The sequence below is a fragment of the Pseudochaenichthys georgianus genome, chromosome 9 (assembly GCF_902827115.2).
Source record: "Pseudochaenichthys georgianus chromosome 9, fPseGeo1.2, whole genome shotgun sequence".
Lineage (NCBI taxonomy): Eukaryota > Metazoa > Chordata > Actinopteri > Perciformes > Channichthyidae > Pseudochaenichthys > Pseudochaenichthys georgianus.
This window is the reverse complement of record NC_047511.1, coordinates 15,845,924-15,871,493: the sequence shown is the minus strand read 5'-3', so window position 1 is coordinate 15,871,493 and position 25,570 is coordinate 15,845,924. Positions and strand designations below refer to the sequence as shown.

General features: G+C 45.0%; 1 long non-coding RNA gene across 2 annotated transcripts; it reads left to right on the top strand.

Annotated features, from left to right (window-relative positions):
* The first annotated feature begins 5,642 nt into the window (after window positions 1–5,642).
* LOC117453031 (uncharacterized) lies at window positions 5,643–7,488 on the top strand. 2 transcript variants are annotated; one of them, XR_011643829.1, is made up of 4 exons: window positions 5,643–5,890; window positions 6,031–6,103; window positions 6,500–6,636; window positions 7,145–7,488. It is a non-coding gene; the product is annotated as an uncharacterized lncRNA (long non-coding RNA). The 2 variants fall into 2 exon arrangements; XR_011643828.1 differs by lacking the exon at window positions 5,643–5,890 and having other exon boundaries at window positions 5,956–6,103.
* The last annotated feature ends 18,082 nt before the right edge of the window (window positions 7,489–25,570 follow it).

Below are 25,570 nucleotides of genomic sequence, written 5' to 3'. Positions count from 1 at the left end.
AGGCCTCTCATAGTGGGGGTTCCTAGGACTCCCTATGTCATGTACTGGTCCTGGTCGTACTCATAATCTCCGAATACGGGACACTGTTGGGGCGGAGAGTCACTTCTTATCTTCCACTGGATTCTACTCCTTTAATTTCCCAGGGAAGGTTTCACACAAATTATTAATTTCTCAGGGAAGGTTTCCCACAAACTATTCTTTCTCAAACAATCAAACATTGTACACAGATATATTAGTATCAAACATTGGCCCCAAAAAGAACCTTGAAAAGGACAGGTGTGTGCGTTTGGTAAAGAGGAAGTGTGTGTGTGTGTGTGTGTGTGTGTGTGTTGATATCTTGGTCAGGGAGTGTATGTGTGTCAGGGTATCTGTGGGAAAGTGTGTGTGTGTGTGTGTGTGTGTGTGTGTGTGTGTGTGTGTGTGTGTGTGTGTGTGTGTGTGTGTGTGTGTGTGTGTGTGTGTATCTTGGTCAGGTAGTGTATTGTGTGTGTGTGTGTGTGTGTGTGTGTGTGTGTGTGTGTGTGTGTGTGTGTGTGTGTGTGTCAGGGTGTCTGGGAAAGTGTATGTAAGAAGGTTTATATATATATATAGGATTACTTAAAAACAGTCCCAAATAATACATATACAGTTCAAGATAATACGTGGCTATCAATACCTCCCTTCGAATAATAACTGGATGCTTAAAGCCTACCCCTGTGTCCCTCTTGCCAGTCCTTGCGGGAATAGCACCGGCCGGCCTCCGACGGGAGGCTGCCACCCTCGCCCTGGCCAGGAAGGCACAAAAGTATGACTGGCACATCCTGCACCACACCACAATAACTCCAGCACCTCCAAACAGACTCAAGTCCCGCCACCCCTACAACATAGCAGCTCAAGAGATGCTCAACTCCACCTCTGAGGACATCTCCAGAGATGCATGGTTGGCAGCAGCTTGGAAGCAGGAGTGGGTGTCAGCCGGGCCCTCCCGAATCCACCGTTACATCTGGGACCCAGGAGATGGCACCATTGGAGGAGACGACCTACCGCGCCGGCAGTGGACCACTCTAAACCGCCTACGAACTGGGGTCGGTCGCTTTAAAACCACGATGAAGACGTGGGGCTTGGCGGACAGTGCGGCATGCGAGTGCGGTGACCCTGAGCAGACCGCTGTCCATATAATCACCATCTGCCCCTTATATAGACCACCCTCGGAAGCCAGCCTCTTCGACCTAGGACCAGAGATGCGGGCATGGCTACACGACACCGAGTTGGACATATAACGTTATACGAAAGAAGAAGAAGATAATACCTGTTTACTTTAATACAGTTTAGAACAATATCTGTTTGCTTTAATCCCTTTTTTTATCTCACCTTCAGAGATCAACTTATACAGTACACAGCATTTGGAACATAACCACTGTCATTATTTTCTACTGTCTGTTCCCCAACATTTATATAAATCCATCAGTCGCTGGGATTTAGGGCACTTTAAACCTTTAGGAACAGTCCACCATAACAACTTCTTATGACAGTGGAGGGAGACCAAAATATGTTAAAAAATTGTCCTTGTCGGCTGATGAATTTATATAAACATGTCAAACATGTCACCGGTCCCTCCTGGGGGTCCTGGTGTTTTTACCGTCCTACTTTTATGGTTTTATGTCTGGTCAGTCTCTCCTCCACATTGTCTTGTCCCTTTTTAAACATTTCTGTTGGACTTTTTCCCCCTAATAGACGACCTAGACTATCCACCTCTTTCTCCCGGAAGGCTTTCAGCAGTCCGCTGTCTGTCATGTCTCGGTACACTCTGGCTACCCTACCTTCCCATTTTTTATGATCCTTTTCTTTCTTCCCTTCGTCTACCCATGTCATCCATACCGCCAGCCGGGTTTCTGAGATTACAATTCCCTCCTTTTTCTGTCTTTCAAATTCACTTTCCATTTTCTTTTTTCTTGGTTGCTCTCTTTTTTCCTTTTTTTTTTTTTTTCGCCTTCCATTTTCTACTTTTCCTTATCTTTCTTTATTAGATTCTCTGGTTGCTAGCGTCTTTTGCTAGTCTTCTACCTTTTCTTAGATACTAGTGCCTCGTCTAGTTTTACACTGTGCTATGGCTACTGGTACGGCGACCAGTTTTACACCTTCCTTAGATACTAGGGTCTCCCCTAGTTTTACACTGTGCTATGGCTACTGGTACGGCGACCAGTTTTACACCTTCCCTTAGATACTAGGGTCTCCCCTAGTTTTACACTGTGCTATGGCTACTGGTACGGCGACCAGTTTTACACCTTCCCTTAGATACTAGGGTCTCCCCTAGTTTTACACTGTGCTATGGCTACTGGTATGGCGACCAGTTTTACACCTTCCCTTAGATACTAGGGTCTCCCCTAGTTTTACACTGTGCCTTATGGCTACTGGTACGGCGACCAGTTTTACACCTTCCCTTTGGACCGCGGCGGATCCTCATAAATTACGGGTTTCACCCGCTTCTCACCACAGATTTGTTTATGCCCTTGTTGATCTATTTAGTGCACACAATTTTATTTACGTTTTATCTTTACCTTTTAGCTGAGACAATTATTTCTGCCATTTTCACACAATCCTAAAATGTAGTGGTATTTCAAACACATCTATTTGTTGTAACAGGCAGATGCTTACCTTGATTCTAAATTACCCGGGTTTTTGATTGTGTGAGATGGTTTCTTGTAAAAGCCGTAAACTCAATGTTTTTTGGTGTCCTCTCAGAAGGTCATCGGTGTCCAGACTACCCGCTCTAGACCATCACGTCGGGGTCACCAAGCTGTTGGAGTCTACCGGACCAGTCCTCCGCGCAGATCGTTTGGATATGGCCAGAGCGGGGTCGCTGTCCGGATCCGCCGATGACCGTTCTTAGTTCTGAGGGAAAAGGAATTGTGTCCTTCAACACTATTCTCTGTTAGCTGTACAAAAACTAGACTTTGCACTCCAATGGATTGTTTCTTCAAATAAGCACTTTATTACACAGTTCAACAAAGATACATCAATCTGATACTATACCACAAAGCGCTTTGGACTACTTCTTGAGTTCTCACCGTGACAAGCTCGTCAGAGTAAGATCCCAGTTGAAGTGAGCCCCGAATCCTGAATATATCTTGTTCTTTATAGTATTTGCTGTGAAGCCCCCACCTTTGGTGCTCTCTTGTGCTGCCCTTTTCTGCCCAGCAACATCCAGTTTTAGCCAAGGTCAGGGCCAGGGCCCTACTCCCTCTTCCTAATTGCGATGTGTCTTTATTACCTGCTTTAACTGGTTTTCGCTCACAAGACAGTTGCGCCTTTTGAAGGTCGGGGCCACACATACTGTAACATGGTGTTCTAGTCCTTGAAGATAACAGGATGTAGCCGGCTAACTGCTGAGGCATCTCAGCAGTTAACTTTAACACATTACTTTTCCACTCAGACAGCTCAATGTCTTTAGCGTTTCCATTACAGGATTTACTATATCTTATATTCATTGTTACTTTTGCCTTATTTTTATCCTTCAATGCACAGCGTAATTATCTATATTTTATCTTGGTTGTTACAACCAATTTTGCTAGCATTGCCTGCTAGTTAGCTAGTGCGACTTCGTCAGCTTTGAAGGTAAGATTTCAGTAATGAATCGCTAGCAGCTTATATATTAATGATGCTGGGTAACTAACAAGCAGGATTTAGATTGATTATGTGTTTTTATTGTTATTTTGGTTTTTATCTGCTGAACCTGACCGTGTCAGCCATCCTTAGTCGGCTTTTTTTGTATCATATGACTTAACTGCTAGCACTAGTAGAAATTAGGTGGCGTTTGTGATAAATATTTCATTTAATATTTCATTGCATTTTGGGATATACTAACATTTCATTATGTGACATGTTGACTGTACTTAGTATTTTTTTGTACTGTTCCGTGTTAACTCATCTGTACTGTACAACTAGCCTAGCGCTACTTTGTAATGCTTGATGGCATGCTAGGATAGATTCCTTTGTATTGTAATATACACACTAGTTTAATGATTGTTCTTCAAAGGTATTATTCAGTCTTAAACAAATAATAGCCTACTGAATAGGCTACTCTACAGCAGTGAATGAAGGATCAGCCTAAAACATGGTCATGCATCCAAAATGTTTATTTTTAACAAAATAAACACTTTAAAAAAAATAATTAGCATTTTTTTTTATTCAGCCTCATATGTGAGCCTCATATGGCTGTTGCTGCTGCTGCTGCTGGCGGAGGCTGCTGCTGCTGCTGGCGGAGGCTGCTGCTGCTGAAGGAGGGGGCTGCTGCTGGAGGAGGGTACTGCTGCTGGAGGGTGCTGCTGCTGAAGGAAAAGGAGGCTGGATGCTGCTGACGGAGGACCGGGAATGGAGATGCCAAGTACATCGATGGCAACGAGTAAGGTGTTTGGCAGTGGCCTAGATGTTATGACCTTCGGTGCAGAGGTCTGTTGGGTCTTCTTTGCCTTCTTACTCTGACTATTGCTGCCAAGATACCCTTTATGTGTATCCTTCCTCTCAGCCCTGATGCACTTTGATGCAATCCTTAACCTCAGCCTGATGTATGTTGAGAGGATTTTTTTCTTCAGGTCATGGCATGAGGGCAGGTTGCTGTCCAGCAACATGGCTTCTTGTTCCAGCTGTGACACTGCATTTGAGGACTCCATGAGGGAATCGCTCGTCCTCACACGGAACAGCTGCTCCACGTTCTGAACAAGGGTGAAAACCTCATCTGATGGACGGTAAAGTGCACCCCTTTTAAATTATTTTAATACCAGCAGACCAGCTCTCTCATTTTCACCATCACTGACATTTTTCACTAGGGCACACTGGCATTTGTCACAAAGTGAGAAGCTGATGACCCTTTTCACAATATATCCTGCAAGGTGGTATAGCACACTCGGTTTTAGTGATGTCAGGTGGTGGTGTCAGGTCTACTAGCTGCTCCACTCTCAGAATGTCAGGAGGACTGCAGCTGCTGTTCTGCGTGTCCAGGAAGTCTACCAAGTGGTCTGATCCATCCTCCACGTAACTGCCAGTATGCACTGGTGATAGGAACTGGCACACGGTGACAGCTCGCAGTGCATATTGGAACTCTACAGGTGTTGGGGCAGAGTTCCTCAGACGAATGGACGAAAATGTGTTTTCCAGGCAGTCTTGAGTGAAGCGGCTTGTGAGAACAAATTTGTGCCCTTGTCTCAACAGGTCATGCTGGACCTCCAGGATTGTTGTTGTGGCCATAACCAGTCCTGTCTGGACTGGTTTCCAGCTGCCCTTGGGACCGATCTTCAGGCCCCGAAACAGATGGATGGAGTCCCGGAGGAAGCTGATGGCCTTATCATACTCCTCCATCTTGAAATGACTTAGGGCAGTAACAGTGTTGTGTGACGACATGAGGTCTAACCAGTGGTCCACCGTCTCCAAAAACCACGCAGTGGTAAGGTAGGACTCTGGTCTGTGCTCCTCCGCCACCATGTACCTCAGGGCAGCACTTGATGACTTGGAGAAGACGTGCATTGCTGAACTGACCTTCATTTTCTCAAAATGACTAGGCTCCAGGACGCCTCTAGACAGCTTAGGTGCCAGTTTTAGGGCCATTCCCTCTTGGTATGACACCAGATCCTTCAGGGGGCCAACAGACACCACACTGGACGGCAGCTTCTCTTTGTCCACCACATCCTGTGGTATGGTGATGACGTGACCATTCACCAAGGCACTCTTTAAATTCTTCACCACGTGTGGAACGTCAGGCATGAAGTACAGGTGCTGGTGTGGCTTCACAGGATGTGCTATCCACGGCTTGTCATAGGTCACCCCAAAGGACTTCCACATAGCCCTATTGGGGCTCCCCATATCAGTGGTGATGTTAACCACATGAAGCCCTATAGATGCCGCTGCTTCAACGATGGTGAGTATTATGGGCCTGTACACTGCACCGTCAGTAGAATTACCACTGTAGTGGTAAGCCACAACCTGTTTCCACCACGTAGTAGCACCAGCCAGCATGAACACTAAGGCATGAGTGGCCTGGCCTTTGTGGCCAGGTAGTGTTGTGTTCCCAAACAGCCTCCCTGTTCCCAGATGCAGCTCCACGCTAGGGGTGATGGACATCTCATCCAAGGTCAGCACGCATTTCTTCTCCATCTCACTCATGCCATCTGCCTTCAGCCTCAGCATATCAAACACCTCCCCCAACACTCCTGGCTCCAGTTTGACGTGCTGCATCCTCCTCTGAATGGTCCTGATGTCAGGCAGAGGCATATTCTTGGCTTGGAGGGTTTTATATCCTGTAGTGCCACAACAGAACCTTAGTTGTATTGCTTTTTTCACGGTTTCTTTCCCCCACCGTATCCCACCTTTTTTTGATTGCCCAAGTGCTCTAATTTGGTCTGTGTTGAAGATTTTTTGAAACTTTAGATTAATCAAATTGTGTTTTTTTTTTTAATGCCGAATTAATCCTCTTCTGGTTTACCAGAGCCCTCTCGGCTCTCTTTCTTAGTAATCTCTCCCTTCTCAGTTGCCTCATTAGATCCTCCACGTGAGCCCGGTCACAACTGGCCCTTGGCAGTCTGGTCCCTGGAGCACCTGACCCTGGCAAACTGGCCTCTTCATAGCTGACCCCTGACTGACTGGTTCCTGGCACACTGATCTCTGGTAAGGTGGCCTCTTGATTGTCGGCCCCTGACATACTGGCCCCTGGCAGTCTGCTGACATCTGTCTCACTCTCTCTGTCTGTGATGTCCCTTTCATTCCCTTGGAACTCCACCTCAATATCTCCCTGAATCTCTGTAACAATAACAAGGCAATTGCTGTTATATGTGTATGCTGCCTTTACATGTGCACCTATTGTCATTTAAGGGTACACTACACTCCTATAGTGACATTCATCTAAGTTCGTCTATTGGCAATGTTACAGTATGAAGAAATCTGTAGATGTACATGTGGTATATGAGTCTTCAGAGAATCCCTGAACCCTGGTATTTTTGAAGCTGTATAATATGAAAGTTGCATTAGGAGTGTAGTCTATCCTTGAATTATATAACATGGGAAACATTGTTAGCTTCATATATCATACCAATGTTTGATGTGCAGTAATAGGTGTGGTCATTATGGTCAGCTGGAGGCCTACTCCTTGACGTGAATTTTCTCCTTTTCGGTTTAGGCCGATGTATAAATACTGTTGGAACAGCATCTGGCCTCAACCTCAAATTTCCTCCCGATTTGTTGCCAATATATTGGTCGTCTTCAAAGTGTACCTGTGGGTAGGTAGGTTTGATCAGTTTCCCCTGCACACTTCAAATGTCATTGAAGAGTCATAATTCTCTACACTTGGAAATATGATGCCCTTTAAAATGTTAATAAGTCATGTCACCTCTGTGAACATTACTTACATGACAGAGTTTTCTGCTGTTGTTGTCCTCTTTCAGACACAGGTTTTGTCTGTTGACCATTGCCATCCATCTCTTCCTTCGCTCTACGTCCTTAGGGAAGCCATACATCCGGAACCCCTTCTCGGATCAATTAGAGCATCCAAATTCTGCACATCCAACCATGGTATGACAACTGATCTATTAAAATGCAATATAAACGAAAGTGCCATAATATTTATTGTGCCAACATTTTAACATGAATATTGCTATGTCCTCTGTTCAGTCTGCTCCCAACTGTATTCTCTCCCCTTATTCACCACTGTTCCTATTCTTGCTCTGCTTTTTAGGGCCCAGGAAACAGATGAAGAGGATGTCCCTTTCACAAAGGAACCTTCTTGTTTTTTTCAAAATGGTTAGGCCCCTGGATGCCCTAGACTAGAGTTCTGTATTGCTTTTTTGTAAATAGTTGCTTTTTTGTAAATAGTTGTTTGTAAATATTTGTAAAATGCCCCCCCCCCCCCCCCACCCACAATTGTTGTTCGCACAATTATGCTTGTGCGAACAACAATTGTGGGTGGGTGCTTATTGTGCTGCAGACGTTGAAGGACCTGAGTCTCCTGAGAAAATACAGGTGAAAGGTGAGGAGAGGTCATCGCTTGGAAGGTTTTATATCCTGTGGTGTCTCAACGGAACTTAATATGAATTGCTTTATTGTCTCGTCGTTGGATCACCTCCCCCTGGCAAAGTGGCCTCGTCATTTTAATTGTTATTGTTGACAAACCTGTTTTTGTTGCTCTGTTGAACCATGGTTCAACAGGAGCTTCTGTAGATAGTTTTGTAAATAGTTTGAATATTTATCATAGTAATCATTTTCAGTCTCCCACTCTCTCAATTTAATTTATCGTTTCTTTGCCCCACCATATATTTTGTTGTCCAAGGGCACTAATTTGGTCTGTGTTGAAGATTGTTTTACACTTTAGATTAATCAAAATTGTGTTTTTTGGCTGAATTAATCTTTTTCTGTTGAACCCTAACCCTCTTTGTTCTCATTCTCATGCGTTATTAACGCGTTAACGCAAAAAAAAATTAACGCCACTAATTATTTTAACGCGATTAACGCATGTGTATTTTTTTTCCTCGGCCGCTCCGTAGTTTCAGAGCGCATCGAGTTTAAAATACCATCTGCTGACAGTCCCGCTCCTGCCGCCCGCTTGTGGCAGACCACACTTCCACGCTCACCGGCAGGCACCGACTGGCCATCGGGAGGACCGGGAGGGTGTGTGTGTGTGTGTGTGGCCCGAGCGAGCGAGAGAGAGACCTTACGTGCATTGTTGTTGTTAGCATCTGGTGCTAGCTAGCTGCGCTAACGGATATAAGGAGCTGTTTAAATGAAAACAGAGTCGCGACATTTCGCCACAACTGCACCGAGCACTTGACTTTATGCAGGCAGCCAGACAGCGGGACATTGTAGGAGAAGTCAGCACACTCATGATTGCAGCGTCCAGGCAGCTCCCGTTCGAGCATATGCCTTGAGTTGCACATAGCTCCAACGATCCAACACACACACACACACACACACACACACACACACACACACACACACACACACACACACACACACACACACACACACACACACACACACACACACACACACACACACACACACACACACACACACACATATACACGCACGCGCACACACACACACACACACACACACACACACACACCCATTTGTATTGTATGAGAGAGGTTCCAGGTTGAATTGAGGCGAATATTTGTAATGTACAGAGGTTATGTGTTTAATATAGAATATTTGTCATTGTTCAAATGATAATAAACATTAGCATAAAGCATATTTGTCCACTCATATGTTGATAAGAGTATTAAAAACTTGAAAAATATTCCTCTAAGGTACATTTAGAACAGATAAAAAATGTGCGATTAATTTGCGATTAATCGCGATTAACTATGGACAATCATGCGATTAATCGCGATTAAATATTTTAATCGACTGACAGCCCTAGTAAATATGAAAGCAATCTTTAAAAAATAACAGCGTTGGTTTAATCTATGACTATTTTGACCATGTTTGTGCTGTTTTTGCCATAGAGAAGCATTGCCACGGAAGTGCGTTTTGAACTATCCCGGCATACATAAACCACGTGACCGGCTGGCGGTGACATCAAAGAGTGTCGTAACTCTTATATCTCTATGGCTCTGGCATAGACCTCACAGCGGGCGGAACTTGTCATAAAGTCCGCGAAAATAAAGCCCGCCCATTTAGAGGGAAGATATTATCAAATCAAATCAAATCAAGTTTATTTATAAAGCACATTTTAAAACAACTTTCGGTCGCGCCAAAGTGCTGTACATGAATAAAAAATATACGGAACATATTGCAATTTGTAGCATTTAAGTTAAAAACAACAAATATAAAGGCAGACACAGTTAAAATACAAAATGAAAAATGTCATGCTCTGCTCACTTTTAAAAGGCCAGAGAGAAAAAGTGTGTTTTTAGAGAGGATTTAAAAGCCCCTAGTGTCTGGGCCGACCTCACAGGTAAGGGCAGAGTGTTCCAGAGCCTGGGACCAGCTGCTGCGAAGGCTCGGTGCCCTCTAGTTTTTAGCCTGGTTTTCGGCACTACCAGCAGCATTTGGTCGGCAGACCTTAGTGCTCTGGCTGGGGTGTATCGCTGGATTAAGTCAGCTATATAAGCCGGAGCCAGCCCGTTTAGGGCCTTAAAAACAAATAAAAGGAGTTTAAAATCTATTCGGAACCGAACTGGAAGCCAGTGAAGTGAGGCCAGAATGGGGGTAATGTGGTCACGCCTTTTGTGGCCAGTCAGGAGACGTGCAGCTGCGTTCTGTACTAGCTGCAGGCGTTTTATGGATGCCTGATCCATGCCCACATACAAAGCGTTGCAGTAGTCCAGTCGCGATGTCACAAAAGCGTTAATTACCCTCTCTAAGTCTTTAAAAGATAAAAACGACTTGGTCTTAGCCAATAGTCGTAATTTAAAAAAGCAGGTTTTGACTACGCTGCTGACCTGTTTATCGAATTTAAAAGTGCTATTGAAGGTTACTCCAAGGTTCGTTACAGCGGGGAGGATGTTTTTACTCAGGGAGCCAAGAATGTCAACGTGGGAGGCCGGAGGTTGGGGTCCAAAAAAAATGACCTCGGTCTTGCTCTCGTTGAGGGTGAGGAAGTTTTGGCTCAGCCAGGATTTAATTTCAGCCAAGCAGTCCATCAATTGCTGTAAGGAGTTGGCATTAGCATTGAGAGGTAGATATATCTGAACGTCATCAGCGTAGCAGTGGAAGGGGATGTTGTGCTTGGAGAGAATTGCACCTAGGGGCAGTATATATAATAGAAAAAGGATGGGGCCCAGAATAGAACCTTGGGGAACCCCACAGGTAAGGGGGGCTTTTGCAGAGGAGAAGGCACCTAGCTGCACTGAAAGGCTACGGTCTGTTAGGTAGGACCTGAACCATGCCAGAGCAGAGCCTGTGATGCCTGCGGACTGTTCGAGCCGCGACAACAGAATGCTGTGGTCCACGGTATCGAAGGCCGCTGTCAGGTCCAACAGCACCAGGACAGCTGGGCTACCTGAGTCGGCGGATAGGAGGAGATCATTAAAAACTCTTAAAAGGGCTGTTTCAGTGCTGTGCATTGGTTTGAAACCAGACTGAAACTTTTCATGGATGCCATGCGTGGTTAAAAAAGACTGCAGCTGGGCGTAGACTACTCGCTCCAGCGCTTTAGATAAAAACGGTAGCTGGGAGATGGGCCTAAAATTTGCAAGAATGGAGGGGTCGAGATTTTTCTTTTTTAGCAGTGGCTTGACCACAGCATGTTTGAAGGCAGCTGGGACACATCCTGAGCTGAGAGAGGTGTTTATAAGTAATAAAATACTTGCTCCAACTGAATCGAAAACGTCTCTGAGAAGGCGAGAGGGAATGCTGTCTGAGGTGCAGTTTGTCGGCCGCAGGTGCTTGACAACATCTGAGAGAGAAGAGAGGGATACAGGCTCAAAGTGGTCGAGGACAGCAGCGCACAGAAGAGGGGCAGAATCTGGGTTAGCACTAGTGTGGGCTAGCCTAAGAGCAGATACTTTTTCAATAAAAAATGACAGAAACTTATCACAGAGAGTAGTCGATGGTACAATTGGAGAAACATCACAGGGATTAATGATCGAGTTGAGGACATTAAAAAGAACCTGAGGTTTGTGGCTGTTCTTAGAGATTAACAGAGAAATGTGCTCTGTCTTGGCTGCTTTGACTGCCGTCTGGTAGTCAGAAAGGCAAGCACGAAGGATTTCCAAGGAGACATGGAGTCCATCCTTCTTCCACTTTCTCTCTGCACGCCTGCAAGCGCGTCTGAGAGCACGAGTACAGTCACTGAGCCACGGCTGTGGGAGAACTTTGGTGCGTCTAAGCGTAAACGGAGCAACAGAGTCAAGTATTTGTGTACATATCGAGTCAAACATAGAGATAAGCTCATCAGCACTAAAAGCACAGTTCATCTCTAATTTACAGATCAGAGAAGCATTAAAAACATCAGAAAACTGTGAGGCCGTCAATGGGTTAATTAAACGCAGACGACGTGCAGGGGCTCGCGACTATTGGTCAATTGTACTGTCATTTGACATTACTCTCTCATTGAGTTCCTATAGCTAGCCCTCTGTGAATGTAGAGAGGGACCAACAAGCTCTCCCGTCTTCACAGTAACTCACAGAGACGGCATTTAACCGTTCACATTCTAACAGAAACTGAACAGGCAGATCCGAAGGATTTATTTATTTGGAAATGTTATTTTAAATACAATTAAATCGAGTTCTGTTGGTAAAACTAATGAAAAAGTAGGGTAAAAATAATATATATAATAATATAATAATATTTTTAAAAAAAAAGTTGTTTTTAATGTTTTCAAATATTATTTTTTAGAATATCTTAGGCCCTCACAGAGGGCCTAGAGGGCCCTGATGGCTCGCCACTGCTTAGACGTTGTTTCCTGCAAATGACGCAATTTCGGCCCCTGGATACGGGTCCGTGGGGCTTAAAGAGCCTGTAACAGCCTCCCAACAACTGTTGTGCAATGAAATATTGGGCTACTAGTCATCTTGAACCGTCAGTTTAAAAAAGAAGGTGCGATAACGTTCCGATAAATATCAATAATTTCGAACATTGCGGGGAAATTCCGGAAGTGACGTCAATGCGGGAATGCTTCACTGTGCGGCGAGAGAGCAAAACACGGACAAAGTATGTTGTCATGCGTAGAAATGGTGAATTCCTGAGTTTAGGCACGTTAATAACGTTTTAATGAAGTTGACTACAGTATATTCATATTTGTCAGTGCTTTCATGTCAATTCGGCGAACATAAACATAAATGATCGTGGTGAAGATGATGATTAAATTAGGATTAAAAATCGGTAGTGAGAGCTGCTGAATTTCCTCCCGTGGGATGTGATATAAAAACAAATCGATTATTTTTGTAGTTAACTCAAGTGGATGAAACTACATTTATTAGTGCTTTCATGTCAATTCGGCGAACATATGATACATTAAATGATCGTGAGGATGATGATTTAAAAATCGTTTGTTTGAGCCGGTCTGCATTTCCTGATGAGAAAACAAACCGATGCTTTTTGTAGTTGTAGTACACCAACATGGATTAAACGTGTGGTTTTTTTACCACACTGTTGGGGAAATTAATGGATAAAATGCACGGATTATTATTATTATTATTCCCACTCCGATCGGGACACTGATCCTGAACGGTGCAGCTGGAGCGCTGTGCCCGCAATGACGTCACACATAATTTGGCGGGACTTGAAGAATCCCCGAGAAGATCCATAAAATGGTCAACATTGAAGGGCAGATTAATGGTTATCAAAGTACAAATATCCCAAATCAGTTCAGTAACGGTTTTCAAGGGGACAATATTTACTCAAATCGATGGGTTTGGATGATGGGGGAAACTCATGTCACAGGCTCTTTAAGAGGACATGAGAAAAGCAGTAATTCATTCAATTCTGAATGTGACTTTCTATTATCATAAACCAACAGACTACCATCCACACTGAGGCAAGGCTGCTTAACTGTTACATATCTGACTTACTTGCTAACTTTTTAGACATTCCTAAGTAAATGGTTGTTACATGCTCCCCTCCTTGTTGTATTTCCTGTCTCCCTGCTGCGCAGGGGCACCTGGTCTGCCCCTGGCTCCGCCTCTGCCCAGGTGTTCCTAAGTCCACTCAGCCAGGTTATAAGGAGAGACTAGAGGAGAAGGATCCGTCGCCTATCCTATCCTAATGCCGGAAGACACTCTTCTTTTGAGGGTCTCTCTGCTGCTTTTGAGCTATAGACCCCATTGCTACTGATGTTTGATGTGTAGCCTGGAGGACCTGGTAGTCTAGTTTTCGTGGCTTTACTTTGTTTCCCATAGGGTTTTGTTTGATTTCTGGTTAGGGGAGGCAAGCTCTGGGTCCTACGGCCCATGGTGTGGCTGGCTCGGGCCCCCTCCTTCTTTTTGTTTCTTTTGGCCAGTCCTCCAGACCTCGTTCGTTTGCCGGATGGCTTGTGTGAGTAAACTACTGTACATCAAATAAATGATCGCTATCAAGTACTGGTTTTTGGTGTGTTTTCTTTTATGTTGCGGGTCTCCCCGCGAGACACTACCACGGAGTAGGGGGCGTGTCGTAACCATATTTGCCATATTGCTGGTAGCTAGATAACGTCACCATGGCACTGGTTTAATTCAGCATTATATTACTAATGTGCACAGTATTTCAAGAATCTAAACGTGTTCCACATTGACAATGACTACAATACTAAAATGTTCTTACATGTATAAAGACAGGATAATATAATATCCACAATAATATAATACCTTGAAAAAGAAATCCATTCGTCATGATAAGTACTTTTCCTATTGATACTTGAAGAACATGTCTCTGATAATACTTCTGTACGTTATATTATCCTGAAATGGGTCATTGTAAAGCATTAATGCTTTAACTGTTTTTACCTTAAGTATATTTCATTTTTTAAGTAAATAAACTGATCTGATCATGGTCAGGAGTTAACAGGGTTTTTTTTCACACATGACATGTGTTGTAATTTATATTTAAACATGAGAAAAGCAGTAATTCATTCAATTCTGAATGTAACTTTCTATTATCATAAACCAACAGACTACCATCCACACTGAGGCAAGGCTGCTTAACTGTTACATATCTGACTTACTTGCTAACTTTTTAGACCTTTCTAAGTAAATGGTAAAAAATGTATTTTCAGCTGTGAACACAAATTGAACCTCGAGAAAAAGAAGCCTGCACACTCTTACTAGCTGATATATATTCACACATATCTACTAGATCTTTGTACTCCAGGAAGATTCATGTGTTAGCTTTACTCCGGCTCTATTGTGTATATAATATGCCCACAGACATACAGTATATAGGCAACATGTAATTCATGTGTACACATGCAGTCAGTCCAGCACACACACACACACACACACACACACACACACACACACACACACACACACACACACACACACACACACACACACACACACACACACACACACACACACACACACACACACACACACACACACACACACACACACAAGGTTTTCTTCCCCAGGCATCAGGTAGGCAATCCATCCTTTTATGGGTAATTGTTCTTTTTCTTATTAAAAGAACAGGTGGCCATGAGATAGCAGTCTCATTTTTCACCGTTGCTGCACTCCATGAGTCCAAACTAATGATCAAAACATTGAGCTCTTCCAAATAATCTCTCAACCCCAAACTGATAGATATGGGAACTGATGGGAGTGTGTGGGTGCAAATGCGTTTTTGTGTGACTGTACTGTCAGTGCCTGAATGTCTTAGTGTGTTTGAATGTATGCTTCCACCTCCATTCCCTGATTTCCAGTGTTTCCACGTCAAAGGCGTTACAAGTCATCAAAAGTCATTTTAATTAAAAGTCATTTGTATTTTGGGTCATACTGCCAGGACTAAGAATAAACAACATATCAGATAATTACTAGTACATTTATTGACATGTTAAACAGTTCATAGGAGAATAAATAAGAGCAATGAATATATCATAGTTCTCTTGACCCTGCTGAAAGCTGATTCAATTCCAATGACCCTTTTGATTATTTGCAGTTAACGTAAAGCAGAGCACTTGTAAAACCTTCAAAGACTTATAAAATAGGATTTAACCTTATGCAGACCTACATTTCAGACAATTAAAACGTTGTAAGGTCCAGTAGAAAACACAGTTCTGTTTGGTTATTTCTTTGTTTAGTTGATGGGTTCTTTGCGTGCAATTGCACATGCCGTTATGCATGGGTGCCTTCATGTGTTTGTGTGGGGGCAAATGTGGGAAATCTAGACCTTCATTCAAGTATTTGAACAAGGTTGCTGGGACAGCGGCTTTGACAGATGGCTAGCTTCTTTTTCACACTGCTGCCATTCTGCAAGGACCTTCCTCTCAAACACTCACATTCAAACAAAGAGAGAAACCTAATGTTTTCTTTTTTTAATCCAGTTGTGGCTCATTTTTGCCGCACCATGTTTATCGCTTTCAAAGGGAAACCAGCGTGCATCTCAAAAAGAAGAGATGAAAGCAGGTTAATTATCTTTTATGCATGGAGGGAATTCATTGGTGCTGTACCAGAGGTTTAGGTGTTGGAGGAGAACATGTAGACTGTTTTAGGCTACATTTAAAATGTTTAAAACACAAGCTATTCAGTTAGGACAAACTAACTGGAATAAAAAATAAAAAAACATTCAGGGTTGTGTGAGGCGTGTAATGTTATTTGCATTTTTTCTTCTCTCCCTGTCACAAAACCTGTGATGAGTAATGACGCCCTGCCACACACATCCACTCAGGAGATTTGGCAGATGATTTCAGTGATTTGTGTCTGATAGCACAGTGATGACACCATTGGAGGCGGCACGATGTAGCGCTTTGGTGTGTGAAATAAAAATGTTTTCAGTCCTGCACACTGTCAAACCTCCCATCTCTCCTGCTCTCCCTTAGCTTTTGATCATTTGTGCTTCGTTCTGCCACTTTATTCAGCCCGATGAGATTAGTCATCGCCTGTCCCATCTGTTGTGTTTACGACTCATTTGTTTACTCGCTGGTTCACATCGGAGCATGCCAAAGCCAGGGGGATTCCTTCAGAGGAGGATTGGGTACGGGCCAGGGGCGGAGCTTCAGGGGGGGCTGTAGGGGCAGGGCTCCCCGGGCCCGGGACCCAATGGGGGCCCGTCGCCGAGGCAGCAGGCTCCGCCCCCGAGATATTCGCCGGCGGGCCCTGCTGCCTCGCGCCACTGAGTGCACTGACGTTCGTGGTCATATTAGGTATAAAGCATTGTAGCCTATAATATGAGTTGAACTTGTGCTGCTATTTTCACACTCACATTTAACATTAAAACATGAAAAATTGCAAGTGAATCCCTTCTATTGTCTCCAAATTTATTTTTGGGTAAAATCGTCATCAACAGCCGTCCATCAACATCATACGTAAATGAACGTCAACGTCATCATCAATCACTTGTCATTCAACAGAGCACTGCCTAAGCATGAGCAGCTATAAACACAAAAGTGGAGCTACAAAACGCAAAGAAAAAGATAACAAGGAGGACCAAAAGGCCAAATTGTCCAAGCTAGATGGATACTTTTTTCGCCCTACTCCTCCTCCTGCGGGAGATGAACCTGAAGTTGTTGCCACTGCCAGCGGTGTTTCATCCCCGAGCCCCAGCCCGCCAACAACGTTAGCGGGGGTTAGCCAGATGAACAGGTAGGCTACAATCACGGACACACACTGTCAACAAGAAAGTGTGAGTTTGTGGTAAATGTTGATATCATATGGTTGTTGTTACTTGCTTCGTGTAGCTCGGCCGCCTAGCTTATTTCCTTTTCTGTCTCTCGGCTGTAGTGATAATAGGGACGACAAAGCATCTGCAAGCTGCTCGTCTAGAGAGCCAGGCCTGACGCTTGACCAGCCGCACCCCTCCCCCTCCGGCTCCTTACCTGCTGCAAGGTGAAGAAGTACTGGACACTGGGAATGAAAGCAGCAACAGGTCTCCTCCTCACGCTACGCCTACGGGTGAAACTCAGACCACGGATCATGATGTGTCCTGCAATTATCCTCTGGAGCGTTTTCCGACTGATCGGACAAACTATTTTGAAAACATTGAGGACGCCAATATCAAAAGATATATCCTTAAAATGGGCCCATGCAAACCCAAAGGTCCATTTCCCAAAGACAAGGATAACCGTTGCTTTTCAGAAAGCTATTACACCTCCACCACTAAAGTTGGGATGAAATTTCCACGCAGCTGGATGTGCTATTCCCCAAAATTGGACTGCTGCTACTGTGAGCCTTGCTGGCTTTTTGCCAACCGAAACGCACCGTTCTACAACAATGCATGGGTAAACGGAATAAAAGACTGGAAACATCTTTCTACAAAAATTGAGAGGCATGAATCCACTCAAATACACCTTGGTGCATGCATAGTATATGAGCAGTGGAAAACCAACGGCACAATAGACGCTGACATGGAGAGGAATGTGCGTAATGCTGCCCAATTTTGGAGACAGGTCATGGAGCGCATTGTTAATGTAACTCTCACTCTAGCTTCAAGCAACTTGGCATTCAGGGGCCATCGAGAGGTTCTAGGTCAGGGAAAAGCTGGCAACTTTTTGTCAATAATAGAATTATTGGCTCGCTACGACCCTGTTTTGAAAGAGCTAATCAACCGACCAGAAGGGTCAGTGAAATACCTCAGTCACCAGATTCAAGATGAGATTATTTACATATTATCTCAACGTGTGAAAGCTGACATCATTGATGAAATAAACGAAGCCCCATTTTATTCCGTCATCATGGACACAACGCAAGATGTGTCAAAGATAGACCAGTTGAGTCAGGTTTACCGTTACATAACTGTTGTTAAGAACGACATGGATATTGCAACAGATGTACAGATCAATGAAGTCTTTTTGGGTTTTGAAGTGACTGAAGGTTCATCAGCTTCAGAGCTTGAAAACAAAATCCTTGGTTCTATAGAGAAAAACGGATTAGATCTGTCTAAATGTCGCGGACAGGGCTATGATGTGTGGTGTTAGCTGTTATGCTTTTATTGTGATAGAGCTAACAGGATGTATGAGACCGGATGTGGACACGACGGGTCATGCTTCTACGAAAAGACATGGAAAGTACAAGCCTGAATAAAGTAACCACCATGCTCTAAAACCGTCTGTATTACTTTACGCTTACCACGACATGGTGTCAGAACGTGGGCAGCGGTAAAGAGCTAGGTTGAAGTTGGAAAGAGAGTTGTGAAAAGTTAACGTCTGCAAGCGGCGAGATGTTAGACGACGACGGAGCTGCAGCCGCACCGGCTGCACAGCCTCCACAACCTCCCCAGCTACAGGCTAATGCTAACGCTCCTCCGAGCGCTACGTTCACCATCCAACCACCTGAAGCATTCGACTTTGCAAAGCCTCAGGACTGGGAGCGATGGATACGTAGGTTCGAGAGATTCAGACTGGCCAGCAACCTCTATCTTAGCACAGAAGCTAACCAGGTGAACACGCTGATCTACTGCATGGGGGATGAAGCAGACGACATCCTACGGGGTCATGATTTATCTTGAAACGTACTTTGTACCTAGAAAGAATGTGATATATGAGAGGGCAAGATTAAATCAGAGAGTGCAGCAACCAAACGAGGCTGTAGACGCTTTCATTACTGCATTGTATGCCCTAGCAGAAAACTGCAAATACGGAGCACTCCGCGACGAGTTAATAAGAGACCGGCTCGTAGTGGGGTTGAGAGACACCAGTCTAGCTGAGAGGATGCAGTTAGACAAGGATTTGACGCTCGAAAAAGCAGTCAATATGGCCAGACAGTCCGAAGTGATTAAAAGGCAGCAAACAGACCTCAGAGGAGGGGGTAGAATAGACATTGATGCAGTAACAAAAGGCAGAAGACAATACCCATTCACCCCAAAGTCCCCTCATCAACCAATGCACCCATCAACAAAACCACAGCCATCATCTGATCGCCAGTCATGCTACAGATGTGGAAAGTCCCCTGGTCATGCAAATGCACAGTGCCCAGCCAGAGAGGTGACATGTCATGCATGTGGAAAGAGTCATTACAGTAAAGTATGTAAATCTACCAAAGCAGTACATGCTGTAGAAACAGAAAGTTGCTATGATGATGATGACACTCCCTTGTTCCTAGGCTCAGTAGATGCAGGTTTAGACCCATGGTATGCTGATTTGACTATAAGGGACCATAAGGTCAGGTTTAAGATAGACACAGGAGCTGATGTCTCAGTTATTCCAGCCCAGACCTACTATGCCATTGCTGAGAGCAACACACAGTTAGCTAAGCCTGACAGACCACTATTTGGCCCAGGTCGCATGCTTCTATCTGTTTTAGGCAGATACAGAGAGTCACTATGCAAAGGAGAGCAGGTGATACAGGAGGATGTTTACGTTGTCAATGACTTAAGCGTAGCCTTGTTAAGCAGACCAGCAAGTGTAAAGCTTAAACTAGTCTACAGAGCAGACAGCATAGAGAAGTCAGAGATGGAAGAGTCCTACCCAAAGTTGTGTCAGAGTTTAGGTATGATGCAGCAGCCATACACTATTAAACTCAGGCCAGACGCGATTCCCTATTCCCTGGCCACACCTAGACGGGTCCCCATCCCTCTACTCCACAAAGTGAAAGAGGAGCTCAAAAAGATGGAGGACATTGGGGTCATCTCCAGAGTTGAAGAGCCGACCGACTGGTGTTCAGGCATGGTTCCGGTGCCTACAAAGACTGGCTCAGTGCGCATCTGCGTCGACCTCACCCGCCTCAACGAAGCAGTTCGCAGAGAGAAATACATAATGCCTTCAGTTGAGCAGACAATTGGATCTCTGGCAGGAGCCCAGATCTTCAGCAAGTTAGATGCCAACAGAGGATTTTGGCAGGTTCCATTGTCCCCCGAGTCGGTACTGTACACAACGTTCATAACTCCCTTTGGGCGCTTTTACTTTAACAGACTGCCCTTCGGCATAGCGTCAGCCCCAGAACATTTTCAGCGGCGCATGTCAATGATTATCGACGGGCTGCAGGGGGTTGTATGTCACATGGATGATGTCCTCATCTGGGGGAGAGATCAACAGCAGCACAACATCCGACTACACACTGTCCTCAACAAGCTCCAAGACGCCGGGGTCACACTAAACATGGAGAAGTGTGAGCTAAGCAAACGTGAAGTCAAGTTCCTAGGTCATATTCTGTCAGCTGACGGCGTGCAGCCAGACCCAGACAAGGTAAAGGCTGTCATGTCCATGAGAGAGCCGTCCAACACAGGAGAGGTTCGCAGTTTCCTGGGAATGTTAAACCAGCTGGGAAAATACATTCCAGGTCTAGCCGAAAAGGACAAGCCGCTGAGAGACCTTCTCTCAAAGAAGTATCAGTGGGTCTGGGGCTGTGCACAACAGAAAGCGTTTGACCAGCTGAAAAATGATCTCACATCACCTCCAGTGCTGACACTTTACGACCCCAACAAAGAGCTGAAACTGTCTGCGGATGCCTCTTCCTACGGACTGGGTGCGGTCCTCCTACAGAAGGAGGGAGAGCAGTGGAAACCAGTCGCGTACGCGTCGCGTACGCATCGCGCTCTATGACAGAGACAGAACAGAGGTACGCCCAGGTGGAGAAGGAGGCGCTAGGATTGACATGGGGGTGCGAGCGTTTTAGAGACTTCCTAATTGGGAAACATTTTGCCATGGAAACTGACCACAAGCCACTTGTCAGCCTGCTAGGTCACCAGGCACTCACTGAGCTTCCTCCCAGGATCCAGCGGTTTCGACTCAGACTCATGAGGTACAGTTACACAATCTCACACACACCTGGCAAAGAGCTGTTTACAGCCGACACTCTCTCACGCTCACCTGTCAGTCAAAACTCAAGTTCAAAACTGACAGACAACGACTTAATGGAAGACACAAACATCTATGTGGATGAAATCATCAATAACATGCCCGCCAGCTCAACATACATGGCACAACTGAGAGAGCGACTGCAGGAAGACAGTGTTTGCTCGGAGGTCATGTCACACTGTCAGAGAGGATGGCCTGACCGCAGCCAGCTCACAGGTCCAGTTAAAACTTACTGGCCTGATAGAGCTGTACTTACTGTACATAATGGACTCCTGCTCATGGGCTCCAGACTAGTCATTCCCACAGCGATGCGCAACACTGTCCTCGATGCACTACACGAGGGACATCAGGGGATGACCAGGTGCAGAGAGCGGGCCAGAGAGACGGTATGGTGGCCTGGCTTGAGCGGCCAACTAAACGAGCTGGTGAGAAATTGCAAAACATGCATCAAAGAGCGTGGCAATCCTGTGGAGCCATTAATGTCCAGTGAGCTCCCAGAGAGACCATGGCAAAAAGTAGGTTCTGATTTATTCACACTCAACCAGGATAACTACCTACTAGTAGTGGACTACTACTCTAGGTATGTAGAGATTGCCAAACTAACTCCCACACGATCTCAGGATGTTATTGTGCATCTCAAATCAATATTCTCTAGACATGGGGTCCCAGAGAATTGTTTTAGTGACAATGGCCCCCAGTACTCCAGTCAACAGTTCAAGGACTTTGCAGTAGCCTACGGGTTCAAACCAGGGTTTCCGTTAGCCGGTAATTACCGGTTTTTAGCTGGTAAAATTTATAAAAAAACGGTAAATTCAAAACCTGACGGTCAAAATGTCTGGTAATAATTAGGGAGGCTCCGATCGATCGGCCGCCGGTCATTATCGGCCGATATTCACTCTTAATAGTTTGATCGGTGCTCTCTATGAAGGCCGATCAGGAGAGCTGGATCTGATCGATATGGACATAAACGCGAGTGAAGTGTAGCCGGAGCGAGAGAGAGATCAGATCAGCTGCTGAGTCTGACCGAGACACGCAGCTCTGCAGGATCACCTGAAGCCCCGCCCTCTGTTTAGCGAGTTGCATGAGAAACTGACGTGTTGTCAGGAGAGAGAGAGGGAGGGAGAGGATCCGTTTCTCCCGTGTTATTATTCAAAGTTATTGTAAACTTCTGAATAATGTACGTTATCTACTACAAGTAGTTTGTTTGAATGTAATAATTATGTTGTTTGTTTGTGGAATCATTTATTGAAAAATGAATCTGAATGTTTCGATCTGTTACGATTATAAACTGAAGCAATATAAAAATGAGCCCGTGAACTGAGTTTTAAACTGAAGCATATCTGCTCATAGTCCGGTAATTACCTGCTAACGGAAACTCTGCTACACAACTATTATTATTATTGAAATATGACCGGTAAGTTTCAAATTAGTCCGGTAAAATAAATTCTGCCCGGACATTTGACCGGCGAGAAAAAATCCTAGCGGAAACCCTGGTTCAAACATGTCACTAGTAGCCCTAGGTTCGCTCAGAGTAACGGGGAGGCGGAACGTCACGTTCAGACTGTGAAACAGCTGCTAAAGAAAGCTAAGGATCCGTATATGGCGCTGTTGGCCTATAGAGCTACACCACTTGCTAATGGCTACAGTCCTGCCCAGCTCCTCATGGGCAGGAGACTGCGCACTCCAGTGCCCCAGCATCCCTCTCTACTCACCCCAGAGCTTCCAGACAGCACTGTTGTGGCAGCTAAAGAAAGGGAGAGGAGGGTGAAGGACACTGCACATTTCAACAAAAGACACCGTGTGAGAGATCTAAGTCAGCTCACACCAGGTCAGCCAGTGTGGATTACAGATACAAAGTCTCAAGGCACAGTGGTTTCGTTGCACTCAGCTCCACGTTCCTACATAGTGGACGGGCCTTCAGGCACCATCAGGCGGAACAGACACCATCTTGTCCCTTTTCCAAAGACTGTACCACACACACCTCACACTCCAACACCCAGCACACCACCCCAACCAGGTGAGCCTACACTGGGTTCTCCAGAACGCCCTGAGTCACCAACACAGACTCCCAAGGGACACACACCTGTCTGTACACACACACACGGCCCTACCACTAGGTATGGCCGAGTGGTGGTAAAACCTCACAGACTGGACTTGTGAACTGGGGGGGGAGACAAATGAATGTGAAAGAAAAAAAGACGATGTGAAAAGGGAAGAATGTTGAATAATCACTTATGCTCACAAAGATATTGCCTGATTCAGTGGTTGTTTTTCGTTGTTTTTCATGAGAAGCCTTAAGAGTGCAATGTTCTATTTTTGAGTAAATTGCTATGTGATTGTGCAGAAAGAAGTGTGATGACATGTTCTGAGGTTCTTGCAGAGTTTTCAGTTTATCACCTGATTTTGCATGTTCTGAGTCACAGTATATAAATGTGACAGTCTGTTCTGTTTTCTTAAGAAAGGGAGATGTGGTGTTAGCTGTTATGCTTTTATTGTGATAGAGCTAACAGGATGTATGAGACCGGATGTGAACACGACGGGTCATGCTTCTACGAAATGACATGGAAAGTACAAGCCTGAATAAAGTAACCACCATGCTCTAAAACCGTCTGTATTACTTTACGCTTACCACGACAGATGGGGCGGCTAATATGAGTGGTGTGTATTCAGGCGTGCAAGCAAGAATAGCGGAGAAGGAGCCCCTTGCTCACTATGTTCATTGCGCTGCTCATAATCTCAACCTAGCACTCAACGACTCTGTTAAAAATGTCCCTGGAGTGAAGCAGTTCTATGACACTGTAGAGACGCTCTACAACTTTTTTGGTCACAGACGATGGGCATTGCTCAGTGAGTTAATGACGCCAGAGAGCAGAACTATCACATTAAAACGCTTATGTCCCACTCGCTGGTCATCTCGTCATGATGCGCTTGTTGCGTTAAGGCACAGATATGGAGACATTATAAAAGCCCTCGTCAAAATATCCCTTACCAGTGACAAAAAGGATGAGCGCAATGAAGCAAGTGCACTCAAGAATGCCATAAGCAAATTTCGCTTTCTATTTTTGGTCAACATGCAGACCAAGATTTTGGAAAGCATAAATTGTGCTTCACAGTTACTGCAAGCAAAAGACGCGGATATTCTCAAAGCATCTACTCTACTGCAAAATGCCAGTCCGCCACTCTTGCCCTGGCTACTAAATGGAGAAGTCAAACACAGTTTGAAACAACCAGGGCCAGGAAAGTTAAGAGACACTTTGATGAACTTTCTGAAGACAGCCGCCTCACTGACGCAGAGAGCAACTTTCGGGTGACCGTTTTCAATGCATGTCTCGATATAATCATCCAGCAACTGTCCCAAAGATTCACCAGCTTAAATGCAACTGTGAACATGTTTGAGGCAATTCACCCTAACACACTACTGCAAGCAAAGGACGAGGATTTACACCAAGCTGCCCAGCGGTTTAGAGAGCACTACAGTCGGGACATCGCCGCCAGCTTCCCTGGCCAGCTGCTTTCTTTCAGAACCTGTTTCAGGGACCAAATACCCAAACTAAAATCTGTCGCGGATCTGGTAAAAATGCTCATTGTTTACAACCCAGCAGTAACATCTACATTCAGTGAGGTTTGCACAGCCTTCATCTTATTTCTGACTCTTCCTGTCACCGTGGCAACCGCCGAGCGCTCTTTCTCCAAATTAAAACTCATCAAAAACTATTTGAGGAGCACGATGGGACAGGAGAGACTGAGTGGACTGGCCTTGCTGTCCATCGAAAGTGACCGAGCCAAGAAATTGGACATACAGCGGATTGTGGACGAGTTCGCGGAGCGCAAGGCTCGCCGAGTACCCTTCGAGTAGTGCATGGTGAGTACACTTCAAATGTAATTTGTACAGTAGCCTACTTGTACAACACATCCTCACTCCCAGGTCGGCCTATGTTGACGTTATGTCAAGTCCCCTGCCGGCTTTTTCCAACGCAAGGGGGGGGGCCTTAGCGTCCATTTTCAACGCAAGGGGGGGGGCCTTAACGTCCATTTTCAACGCAAGGGGGGGGCCCTTAGCGTCCATTTTCAGCTTTCCGGGATGTCCATGTGCTTCTATGGACGCTCATGGAAGCACGGCATTCGTTTGTGTCAACTGCCCTTAAAGGCAATGAAGACACTACACTACCCAGAATCCCCAGCTATCGTTTGGACACCATGTGCTCTGTTTGACAAACCCCGTGATAGTCCTCAAGCTCT